Genomic DNA, 12,822 nt, shown 5'->3' on the forward strand with positions numbered 1-12,822 from the left:
AAGGCATATTTATTATACTGTAGAATATACGAATATTATATACTATTCTGTTAACAAAAGAGGACAAAATTTCGGCATTTAAAAAACTCACACGGGATTTACATACTTAGTTTTTAAACTCGATTACTACAACTCAAATATTTGATGAAATGACCCCGATATCACACATGTCCCACTATGTAGCATACGATATACTTTTCACACACATATATATTTTATATTGTAATAATAGAACATCATACACAGGTAACCTAGAAAAAAGTAGGAAGTGCGTATGAATGTGTATGAAACACAGTAATTATACCAAATAAGATATATAAATAAAAATTTGCTCAAAACTAAACGTAATTTTTTTTAATTGAAAAATCTTACGACAAATCCCTTATGGAGGCCATTGGTAAAAATCATTTTTTTTCTTGTACATCGAAAAATGCTCTCCGAGGCATAGATCTGCAAATTTATTAAAAAAATATTTACATTGCTAGTAAACTTTTTTTAAAAGTTTTAACAGTAGATCCGAAAGTAAGACGTTTAAAATATACATTCATATAAAAATGTTTTCTTCCTTTTTGTAAGAAAATCACCCTGTTAAATTTGTCGGTAGAGTTCCTGGGCACCCGATATAATATACCACAATTTAAGCCTAAATACACAGGTACCTTTATTAAACCAAAAATATACGTTTATTTGACTATCGTGTAATGCCTGGGTAGCAAAATATCTATTATTCATTCTTGAGATCGAACGACATATGCAATATGTTATCACTAATATCGGGAAAATGTATGATAAATTTAATTGCTTTCCAGAAGAAAGTATTTTAAATTTATAACAGACACTTGTAGGGTCAGTTACATCATATAACATAGCCTGCGGTGCAATTTATCCTACAATAATTTTATTAATACAAATAGCCTAAAATAATACATTGAAAACGTATCCTATACAAAAAAATTAAATTTTCTACTAAAATATAAAATAAAATCACAAAGAACTTGTAATTGTGTGGATCACTCTTATTTTAAGAATAAAGCTGTTTAAAAACAAGTCTGAATAGGTCAGAACGTTTTTAGACAACTATTTAAGTTATTGTAGAAACTTTGCTATCGACATGACAAATGATCCTTTCGAGCTCAAACAAATGATGTTACTATTATGAAATTTATTTTAATATATCAATCTCTATTATTATCTATTTAAGTCAGTATTTATTTTTTCCAAAACTTCTTGCTCTTCTCTTTTTATGGATAATGATATAATTATACTGCCATTATTGCTAACTTTGGAAATAACATGCCTGACTCATAAAAATAATAAACTTTTATTAAGCGATCAATAATCATATAGACAGAACAATATCTCTCTTCCTATCCTTTATTGTATACAAGTTCAAGATTCATTTATCTACCATGCTACGAGACCATAATATAAACATGAATGCTGTATGCTAAGTCACTTGAAGCTATTAATGCAAGAAGGTGTTAACTAACAAATTACACATTTTGAGATAATTAGGGTCAAAGTTTATTGAATGGAACTCTTTTGCTATTAATTTAATTTTCATTTTACAAAAACAAGCGTTAAGAAAATAAGGCCAACATTTTTTTATACCACACAAACTTCTATTATTCAAGAAAGTCAGAGGATAGTCATAAGAATTAGGAAAAAAATTTAAGTTAACACCTTTTTGCATAAACATATATTTACATTTGAAAATCAAATAAAAACAAAAAGGAGTTCAAAAAATTTATTTTTCAAAAAAAGCTACAAAAGTGTAATTTAAAGTAAATAAGGAAAATAGTTAATCTTCGTCTTCTTTTCTGAGGCCAAGGTAAAAAGCCCGGAAGTTCTCAGGAATGTATGCCATTTGCTTTTGGATATTTTCGAATTTTTTAGATGCTATCGGCCTACTTTTATCAAAGGGCGTCAATAGCTCACATATAGTTGAAGTTGACTGGCGAGTTGTAGTACCTTTGCCTTTTAGAATGGAAACTTCTTTCCAACTTTCTTCTTCACTTAGGGAATACCTATTTTTTGTTTTACCAAATTCTGAAATTTTTATCCACTTTACAGCCTTAAACAATATTTTTTCACCACTCTGAGTTTTTTTTTATTTACTAATTTTAATTTATTAGCAAGTTGTTTAATATCCACAAACTTATCCTCCATTCTAATGATTTGAAATGGAGTTTTTTTTGCACTCTTCCATGGTGTTTACATACTGATCAACTGTGTAAATATTCTGATGTTTCCTTACTTCTTTTTCAACAGCTGCAAAATCTCGATCAGAATCCATAAATGTGTGGCCCATTTCAGGAAACTTATGTTCTATTGTTTCAAAAACTCCTTGCTGTATAAGGTAATGCCAATGACATATAATAAATCAGTTTTTGTTTTGATCACCTGCTGAGTCACTCCAGGCTACAAGATGTTTTTGTCGTGGTTCCAGATTAGTTAGGAACCCTAGTAGAGAACTTCCAACTTCCTCAGGTCCACGACCTCCCTTGTCTTCTGTCCAAAGATGAAAATACCCCCTGCCGTTTGTCTGGTTTATGCTAATAACGTGCACTCCTAAGTTGTAAAGCCATACCTCTCAAATAAAATGCAATGCTAGTTGAAATTTTGGGCAACGGTATAGTTTTCTGCATGTCAAAAGTAATGTATAGAACATTGTTATTAGTTTTGGCCAGCTCCCGATCTTTTTTTTGTTGTTCAAAGGCTTTCTTAAATTTCGCAAAATGTTCATCTGTTGCTTCACCATAGTCGCACACTTTGCAAGTATCCGATCGAGTACCAAATCTTAAGTTGAAATCTTCAATAAATATTTTCCTGTACATTACTTTTGACACAACAATCTCCAGTTTTCTTTCAACGCAGTAGGCTTTGTACAACTCGTACATCTTATTTATTGATAAGGTGGGTGATAAATACAGGCGAGAAAGGTGTCCCACTATTACGAGAATAGTGGGACATTTTTGCTGGGAAAGACTTGATATGTTCATGAACAATCATTTTGGTTTCTGCAGGTATGGCTTTAGGCCGATTGTGGTGATGACCTCTTTCATCTCTTTTTGGAGTTGTTTTACCAGCTGTTATTTGATTTCGAATTAAATCAAATTTTTTTCTGCCAATATCAAGCATAGATAAAACCGCATCTTTACAAACCTTTCGAGACTCTTCATTTATTTTAAAAAAATACTCGTAAGATTTGGAGCGAACTGCATGTAATGTGGGCCTCTTTACTTCAGTGAGTTTCATCAAACTAAATAAGCATAAAATTTTCTCGTCAGTTTGTAATGCATAGTACTGGTTAAACAGTAAGCTTCTGTCTTCATCCGTGAAATGTGAATCGCATTTTAGTCGACAATTTTCTTTACACAACATCTTGCCTACACTTGATGCTTTAGCTGGCTGCACCTGACCTTTATAGTCTGTATATGATTTTCCAGCAGCCTTATTATTATTTTTTTCATTTCTCTTTTAAGTTTCTGGTTTCGCGCTAACTTTTCTAGATTTTTTTTTGTTCGAATCGAATCTAAAATTTTGTTTTAAATAATACCTGTTATGTTTAATTTTGTAAAAAAAAAATACCTTGTATGATAAAATTATTTGCCTCTTCAGAAACCAGTAACTCTTCCATATCTAAAAAAATATTTTTTTATAATAACTGCCTATTTAAAAATACTAAAAAAATACCTTCAACATTCTGTATATCTTCAACAAAAGGAACTATTTCTTGCATATCTAAAAATATTAAATTATTCTTAAAAATCACTATTCTAGAATTAGTTTTTCCTCAAAAAAAATTACCTTGTATTTCAAAGTTAAGTTCTTCAGCAGGAAAAACCATTTCTTCCATTTCTGAAAAATATTTAATTTTATTTATTTAAAGATCAAGTTAAAAAAATATTTGTTAGTTTTGTTTATAAGCTTTTGCTTATTATAGAGAACTAAGAGTTTAAAACATTTTTATATAAGATTTACCATTGTCGTTCCCAATTTCCTGAGTAATTAGAAGACCTTCATATGTATAATCGTGTTCCTTGTCGAGTGCTTGAACAGATTTACGAGTACTTTCAATATTACAAGAATTTCCAGTATCTAATAAAAAAAACTAATAAGAAAAGTGTCTTTTTGGAATACTTACTACAATCAACATACCCAAAAAATATCTTATCTATCTCTTTTTACTCCTAAAACGGGCACTTCCTCAGATGGACTAGATTCTGAAAACAAAAAACTAAACTAAAAGTATAAACTGGATAGGCGGTGATAATATCTCCTATCTATAACAATCGTTACCAAAGCAAATAAAAAAATATAATTACAGATATGTATAAAAAATGTAAACTTACAAAAAATTAAAACCGAGTTGTTATACATACATATTTAAAAACTTACTATGGTCTGTTTCAGGAATATATTCAGAACCAGAATCTTGAAACGGTTCCTCTTCTTGATATTCCCGTGCTAGCGCTAAGATACGCTTGGTTCTGCTATTTTGGTTCATCCTCTCACTAATATTGCGATCAAAATTAGGTTAGAAATATTTAATATTTATCTTCACCAAAATAGATTTGCACCAAAAACAAATACAACAGTACGGGGAACACGTGCTAAACGACTAACGAATAATGCTTCTGCGTGTTCTGCAAAAAGGTGTTAACTACTCTGTTGACACCTTCTTGCAGAAACGTTGCGAGTTAACACCTTTATGCGCTTCAGAAAGTGCGATAATGGGATATTAACTCATTTTTTATATAATTTTTTGGGTATTTTAGTTATTACTGCCATCTCTTGAAAAAACTTTTTACTTACTGATAGAAATGGATGTTAACACCTTTTTTGCACAATATAAGATCAAATTCACAAAAAATGTGAGTTAACACCTTTTTGCATTAATAGCTTCACTTATTCTATCTAAGATTCCTAGGATAATGATTTTCATGCTTGATAATTAAATTAAAGAGTATGTAATGTTTTGCACTATTTAAATAGCTGTTTTTATTGTTACATTTAATTTTTTAAATAAAATAACACTATAACTTTTCATTTCTAAACTCATTTTACAATTTCTTATTTTTTTCAATTGCTTCAGTTTTGTAAATAAAATTTATCTACCTGTAGCATATTTTGGTTAAAGAAATACTTTTAAACAAACTGAAAAAAAAATGTTTTTAAAATACTGGATGATTTAATTGGATCTTATGTTTTTATAAGTAGACCATATTATACAGTATATCCCACATTCATTGCTCACCATTGGAAAAAACAAAGTTTCAGCTAATTTTTTAGCTAAAAGCTAATAAAATGCTGTTTTGAACTTTAAAAAAATCTTAAAGGTTCTGAAGATGTGCGGAAAACACTCAAGTTTCGTAAAATCATATTGTCTTATTCATATTCATATTCATATACATATTTAAATCAGCATTTTTAAATATTGTTTGGTGTGCAATTTATTTTAAAATAGAGTTGGGAATAAATCAAAACGATTTTACAAAATTTCAGTTTTTATCACATTTCCAGAAATTCTAGGATTTTTAAAAATTCTAAAACAGCATTTAAGCTAAAACTTTTCTGATTTTCGTTTGCAATGAACGTGGAACATATTGTATAATATGGTCTACTTATAAAAACATAATATCCAATTAACTTAACCAATATTAATTTGTTTAACGCATTGTCACAAGAAACTAAATCATCATCTTTATTTCGGCTTCAGTAAAATAAATCTGTACCCATTCTAAATTAGAAACAATTGACCCTGTCACCAGCAAACATTATCTTGTTACATCCATTATTATTATGAATCATTATAAAATCATTAATTGTCCTTAAATTTATTAATATTTTATAACCGAAATAAAAAAAAATAACTCGGATCTGGGTGTCAGAATTGTACCCATGTCAATCATTATAGAAAAAGTATATAGGATGGGAACAATACGACGGTAATTGGTAGGTTTTTATGACGCCGTAGTTTTAATTTTATCAATTTAACTATTAACGCTTATTGTTTTTTCAGCTGCGTTTTACTAGATACTCAGCATTATGTCCCGCATCTGATCTGGTGAAATGGTTTGATTATGATGGTAGATAAAAAAGTAATCAGCTGTCATGTTTGCTTAAAAAATATTATACTTAATATATTTTAAGATTTTTAATTGTGAAGTTAGTGGGCTTCAATTAAAAATTATGTGTAATATTTCTGAAACGTGGTCACTTATAAACATTAAGTGAACCCTATAAGGAAGATATTGGTTTGGCATTAAGAATATGTATATCTATATGATTTTTTTTTAATTTATTGACCTAAATAAGATTATATCGCATGGAACATTGTTGGGTTTAGGGATCAATAAAATAAAAGTCCAAACCTATTTAAATTTGCCGACGTTCCGCAAAATATATTTTCATTTTCAGGGCGCTATAACAATATTTTTTTTTTAATAATTATTTTTACATACATGACTTGTATTGTATATTTCTTGTATACTATTAAGTAAACTGAATAGAAGAATATAATTTAAAATCCTGGATTGTTTTATATTTGAGGTGGCATTTTGTGGGCAATTGGTCAATCGCATCTTCAAGGCTCATATTTACATTCTTTAGTATATGTCCAGTTTGTTCACACCTTATATTTTAATTGTAATGCCTCGTCTATGTAATTGCCCTTTAACTGCGATATCTACACTTTTATCCTTGTAAGATGTACTATTTTAATTTAATGACTTCGAGCCCTGAAGATGAATCAAATACAACCCGAATCGCCGGCCAGAAACAAACAGCCCTCCCAACAATTGACCAATTTACCCACTTCTAATCCACAATCTTTTGTCATCAATTCACAAGAATTGATACTCTCTAAATACTATGAAAAATACAATACAATCATGTGTCTCTTACAGGCTAACATCACTTATTACATAATATATAAACTTACCGAACCAATAACAAAAAGATGAAGAGTATTTTTTTCTCATTGTTGTAATATCCGTCATTTCTTTTCTCTCGTTTGTATCATAAGCGTGTGTCTAACATTGGTTGTTTTCAAATAAGGAAAGTCTTTTAGTTAAGTTTTAATTGCACAAACACTTTTTTTTCCTGTTGTCCTGATTATTATTATTGTCTTTTAGCACCTTGAAGATGCAAATATATTTTGCGAAACGTCGGAAAATTTCAATAGGTTTGGACTTTTATTTTATTGATCCCTAAACCCAACAATATTAGAAACGATTTAAGGATAATAACATTTTACTTCACTTCTACTTTTTTCAAATAATTTTTAAATTCATTAGATATTTTTGTGCATTTTTGTTTAAATTTATATAATATAGTAAAAAAAAACAGTAAATTGGGTTAGAGCGTGGGTCTCTACTATAAATGACATACATCTTAATAGCAACCATCTCTTAAAGTCAACGAAAATCACATAATCAGAAAATTTTAGTCCTCTGTGACTTATAATCTAACTAAAGAGATGTCCCAATATATAAAATAATTATATATTGGGACATCTAGGGGGACATAAAGGTTCATAATATATTATAATTAATATTTTTTTAAACTCCATCCCTACAGATCTGGATTGCACTATAAAAATTCGTAAAGATAATTTTTTCATCAAGTATAAAAAGTAAGAAAAAAAAATTAACAGTTCAGGGAACGATGGTCCACTATTGGAAATGTTTTGGAGCTTACTAGACAAAAGCTTTTGGGGGTTGGCAATTGTAATAAATTAGTCTAGAGAATCTGTAGGTTTCTCTTTTATGCCCTAAGCTTGAAAAACTGGGTCCTTTTGCTAAAGGTGGTCACTCAAAAATCCACGTTTTAATGTCCACCTTTTCTTAAATTATTAATTAATTAATTAATTAAAAAAAAAAACGTTTTTTTAAGTAGAGTTTATCTGGCAATTATGTATTTTTTATAAAGTCCAGTGCAACGATATATTAGAATGGTCACCCGTCAAAACACCAGCATTCCACCTGCCAAACAATGTCATCCACCTTCTATTTACATTGTTTGAGAAGTAAAATGTTGGTGTTTTGACGGGTGACCATTCTAATATATTATTGCACTGGACTTTAACAAGCAATTTTTACCTTTATAGAGGGTGTTTAACGCAGTATCAATAACAAGGAAATTGCTGCGTCGGCCTTTTGTGATCTATCAAAGGCATTTGGTTATGTGAATCACAGAATTTTGCTGGGTTTCACATATACCTATAGGTCTAGGTGGTGGTCAGGGATCTGTCTATTCGCTATTATTCTTGATTTTCATAAATGATATATTTACTGTATAGCCACATAGAATATGTGTCATCGTCCCTTTATTCTTTATACATAATTGGAACTTATTGTCATGCAACATTGTTTGCCAGGCCAATTTTATGTATGCCATATCTGGAGTGACTAATTGGGCTTTAAAGTACTTCTTATTTAATACCTCAATGAAGTATTATGAGGTTCAGTACCGATGCTTGTAAGGACTTGATAATCAGTTCCAGTATTATTTGGATGTTTCTTCCGATCTAGTGCAAAGTTTTGCTGCACATAAGGCTAGTTCTGGACCTATAAGATATTTTTATGCTTAAGACTTTACTGCTCTGTCTACCTTTGTATTTGAAGTCCAGTGTATTCCAATACCGTTCCAGTTCTGTACAGTTCCATACCGCACTAGATGAACATACGTTATACTAGATGTACTAGATGTTCCAACATATTGATGTACACTGGTACACCTGGTAAATGTTGCTTTTCTTGGCATGTTACCACAGAGCATTCCCAAAGTATTGCCAGTCCCAAAATTGTATATCTAGGTGTTGTGCTTGTAAACTAAGTTTTACATTTCTTAGTTTGAAAATTTTGTTTTGGTTGGCTTTATCGTAAGCATAAACTACGTTTTCTAAATCTTATAAACTATTATCTATTCTGTATCGAAGGAACTATGAATAAGAAAAAACTTTATTATTTTATTTACTGCCCATGATTTTGAAAAGATATGTAGAGTCATTAAGGGTAAGTGTGCGCAGTGGAAAAGTGTGCGCATGTCATATATCTTTACGAAAATAGTAGGGAGCGGAGTTCCGTTGCCATACAAATCAGTACGGCTAAATCACCTTTAATTTAAGAAGCAGATGTGCTATTAAATTAACATGATGTTATTACCGTCTTTCTTTTTCAGCCACGTGCAAAATATAAATTTTAACCTTTTTCTTAAAATGTTTGGGCAATTTTCTTTTTGTGTTATAGGTTGTGTATGAAGATAAATCCGGTAAGTTTTAATTTAGTGTATAGAAGGTTCAATAGAGAATTATTTACATCCATTAAATTTTTATATGTTTTTCTTATTTTTAAAATTTTTATATTTTATCTTTTTGTTGTTGTCTGGGGTAAGTGTACGCATGGTATACGCGCGCACACTTGCCCCGTCTTCTACCATTTACTTTTATTTCTTTATTTTTCAGCAAAATGCCCCGAAATTACCAAAGAAAAAAACCAGAAAAAACGTTAGCGACTCAAGCCCAAATAGACGAAGCGAGAAACCTGATTGGTCAAGGTGTTAGCCAAAGAGGAGCCGCATAACGAGTTGGCATTAGTGAGTCAGCTTTAAGAAAAACACTGGCCTTAAAATCTGTTGCAGTTTCGCTAGGCCGCTTTAGACCGACATTTACTGACGAGCAAGAGCGCGAAATCGCTGAGTATTGCTTAGCTATGGACAATATGTTTTATGGTTTTACGATCCACACCTTACGCAGATTAGTTTTTGAATATGCCGAAATTAACAATATTCGTAATCGATTTAACAAAGTTTCTAAGATGGCAGGAGGCGATTGGGTTGCAGAATTCCTGAAAAGACACCAGCAATTGGGGCTACGCCAATCAACGCCTACAAGTCTTGCCAGAGAGATATGATTTAATAAGGCTCAAGTGGATAGATTTTTCATAAATTTAAATCTGCTTTATGAAAAATATAAATTTGATGCTAGTCGTGTTTACAACATGGATGAAACTGCGATTAGCACAGTTCCGAAAAAACACCTAGAGTAGTGTCAGCAAAGGGCAAAAAAGTTGTAGGTAAGGTTGTGTCTGCACAAAGAGGCATAACAGTAACAGCAATATGTTGCATGAGCGCTACTGGTCAATATGTGCCTCCCGCTTTTATTTTTCCCAGAAAAAGGATGAAAGGTGAACTTCTTGATGCAGGGCCAACTGGCTGTGTTGGTATGGTATCCGACTCAGGATATATAAACACAGACTTGTGTAGGCAGTGGCTGTATCACTTTAAAGATCATGGCCGTCCCCAAAAAGAAGCGCCAGTTTTATTAATATCGGATAACAATTCATCGCACATCAACCTAGAGGCATCCAATTATTGCAGACAATTGGGAATTGAAATTCCTACACTTGCTCCACACACCAGCCATAAGATCCAACTCCTAGACAGAAGTTTTTTTGGTCCTCTAAAAGCTATATATTCTGTAGAATGTAAGCGCTGGATGAATCAACATCCTGGAAGAGCAATAACGCAGTAAGTAGTAACGTAGTGGCCTTTTTAACGAGGCCTACAAACAAGTAGCAACAGTTGGGAATGCTGCATCTGGTTTTTCTATCACTGGGATATTTCCGTTTAATGACGGCATTTTCCAACCACATGACTTTCTGCCCGCTTCGGTAACTGATGTTGAAAATATTCGTCAGCAAGAGGAGATAACCACCAACGCTGAAGAATTAAATGAAACAACCGAACTTCCTGCGACCAATGAGGAGAAGGTAGATGACCATGTAGCTCTGATCACTATTAGCCCTTTTCCAAAAGCATCAGTTTCGCAAAAGAGAAAAAGAAAGGCCCAAAAATCTGAAATTGTTTTAAAGAAGACTTAGAAAATAAACAAAAAATGGACGAAGAAAAAAGTAATAAAAATAAAAAAATAATGAATTTGCGCAGTGTTTCTCCCCAAGCGGGACCGTCTACCCTAAAAAAAAGAGACGTAAAAAAAAATCTTAACTAAAAATATAAACAATATTTTTGCCACTTTGCAGTGAAAAATTTGAAGAGCCTCCAAGTGAAAATTGGATTCAGTGTTCCAAGTGTTCGGAGTGGTGGCATGAAACATGCACATCGTACGAAACTGGAATTTTTGTATGCGATTTGTGTCAATAAACTAGTGCGTACACTTATACCTAAATCTGCGAACACTTGCCCTTATTCGCGGACAAGTGTGCGCAAACTGCCTTAAAAACTTTTTTGTATTATCTGAGAAATGTTTAAGTTTAACGGTATATTATGTTTATGTATTCATTAGGCATACCTAAACGTAATAAATATTCTTTTTATACAATTTTGACTTTTACATTTTTTATTTTATGCGATAAAAAACACAAAAGTGCGCACACTTACCCCAATCGACTCTACTACTTTTCGAATCTATGCTTCTCAAACTATCGTTATTAATATACAGGATGTCAATTTTAAAACTTACAATGCAAATATCTCTAAAACTAAAAACGTAAGAAAAGCGCAATTTTTGGTTGTATTACACTAATGTATGAAAGCCAAAAATGTATTTTAGAAATTCCTAAATTGTCAGACTAAGAAACAATGATGGAGTCAGACATAGAAGCAGAACGCACGGAATACATCTGTGCGCGTTGCCATGTTTCGCTCTGCTCTATAGTACGTACTCTTTCTCATGCATAATGATCGATTCTCCAACCTGTATAAGAAACCCCGTTAAAAAAAAACAATTTAAACTGACTTAATGACTAAAGTAAAGAAAAACAAAAGCCAAGCAATTTAAAATCACATAATGATTTTTAAATCGGGGCCCTCATCTTTTGATGCCTGCTGACGGCCACTTTTTTAATTTACTGTTTTCAGTTTCAGTGCCTTTTATCCATTAATTCATTAAAGCTCATTAGTGAGGGCTCTGATACGTCGAATCTTTAATTTCCTTTAATTATTTACATTAGTCTTGATTAGTATTTACGAACTTTCAAGTAACTGCATACGGGCTGTGTTATCTCGGGACTATGAGGCATTTGGACAAAAAAATGCTTTAAAAAAATTGAATTGCGAAGATCTCATAGCGCAAAGTTTAAGGTCGTTTAAAATTAGGGGGGCCACAGGAAGTAGATTAATTCCAATAAAAATAAACTATCGTCAGTCTGGGCATAAATAAATCAAATAATAGTGAAGCAGGCGTTGTGTGTATGTTAAAACAAGCGCCGGACAATTGGTTTGGCGCCACTTCATATCCGAAGAACGGTATCACTACTTTCAACTGTCAAGTAAATCACGGTCAATGTTGTTTTTTGTCTGGGTTGACTTGATGATGATTGATAACGGTAAATTAGCAGGAGATTAAGTAATGTGTTATGATATAGGATTTCGTCTTGGTATAAATCAGTTGCTTGATCCTAGTTTTCTTAGATACGCGTTGGTGAGTAAATGGATCCGTTAATAATAAAAACTATTTTTTAATTGATCGAGCTTTCGATTTAGTTTAAACAGTTTTCATGAATAGTTAATTAGTGTTTTTATAATTTTTATAATTAGTGTTTTTTATAATTTATAATTATTTCATATTTTAGTCTATATAATAAAGTTTCATTAAAAGTGCTGGGGCAAATTAACTAATTAAATGTTTTTTGAACAAACTACTTTTTTATTTTCTTCCAGACAAGGGAGTTGTTTTATTCCTTACATTACATTTCAAATAGTTAATATGGTTTCATTGGACCTCCTGGTTGGGAACGTCGCGTATAACCTAAAATCACCTTAAAGTATCCACTTTCTATAATGTTTTCGTGTTAATAT

Source organism: Anthonomus grandis, chromosome 15, assembly GCF_022605725.1.
Source record: "Anthonomus grandis grandis chromosome 15, icAntGran1.3, whole genome shotgun sequence".
NCBI classification, from domain to species: domain Eukaryota; kingdom Metazoa; phylum Arthropoda; class Insecta; order Coleoptera; family Curculionidae; genus Anthonomus; species Anthonomus grandis.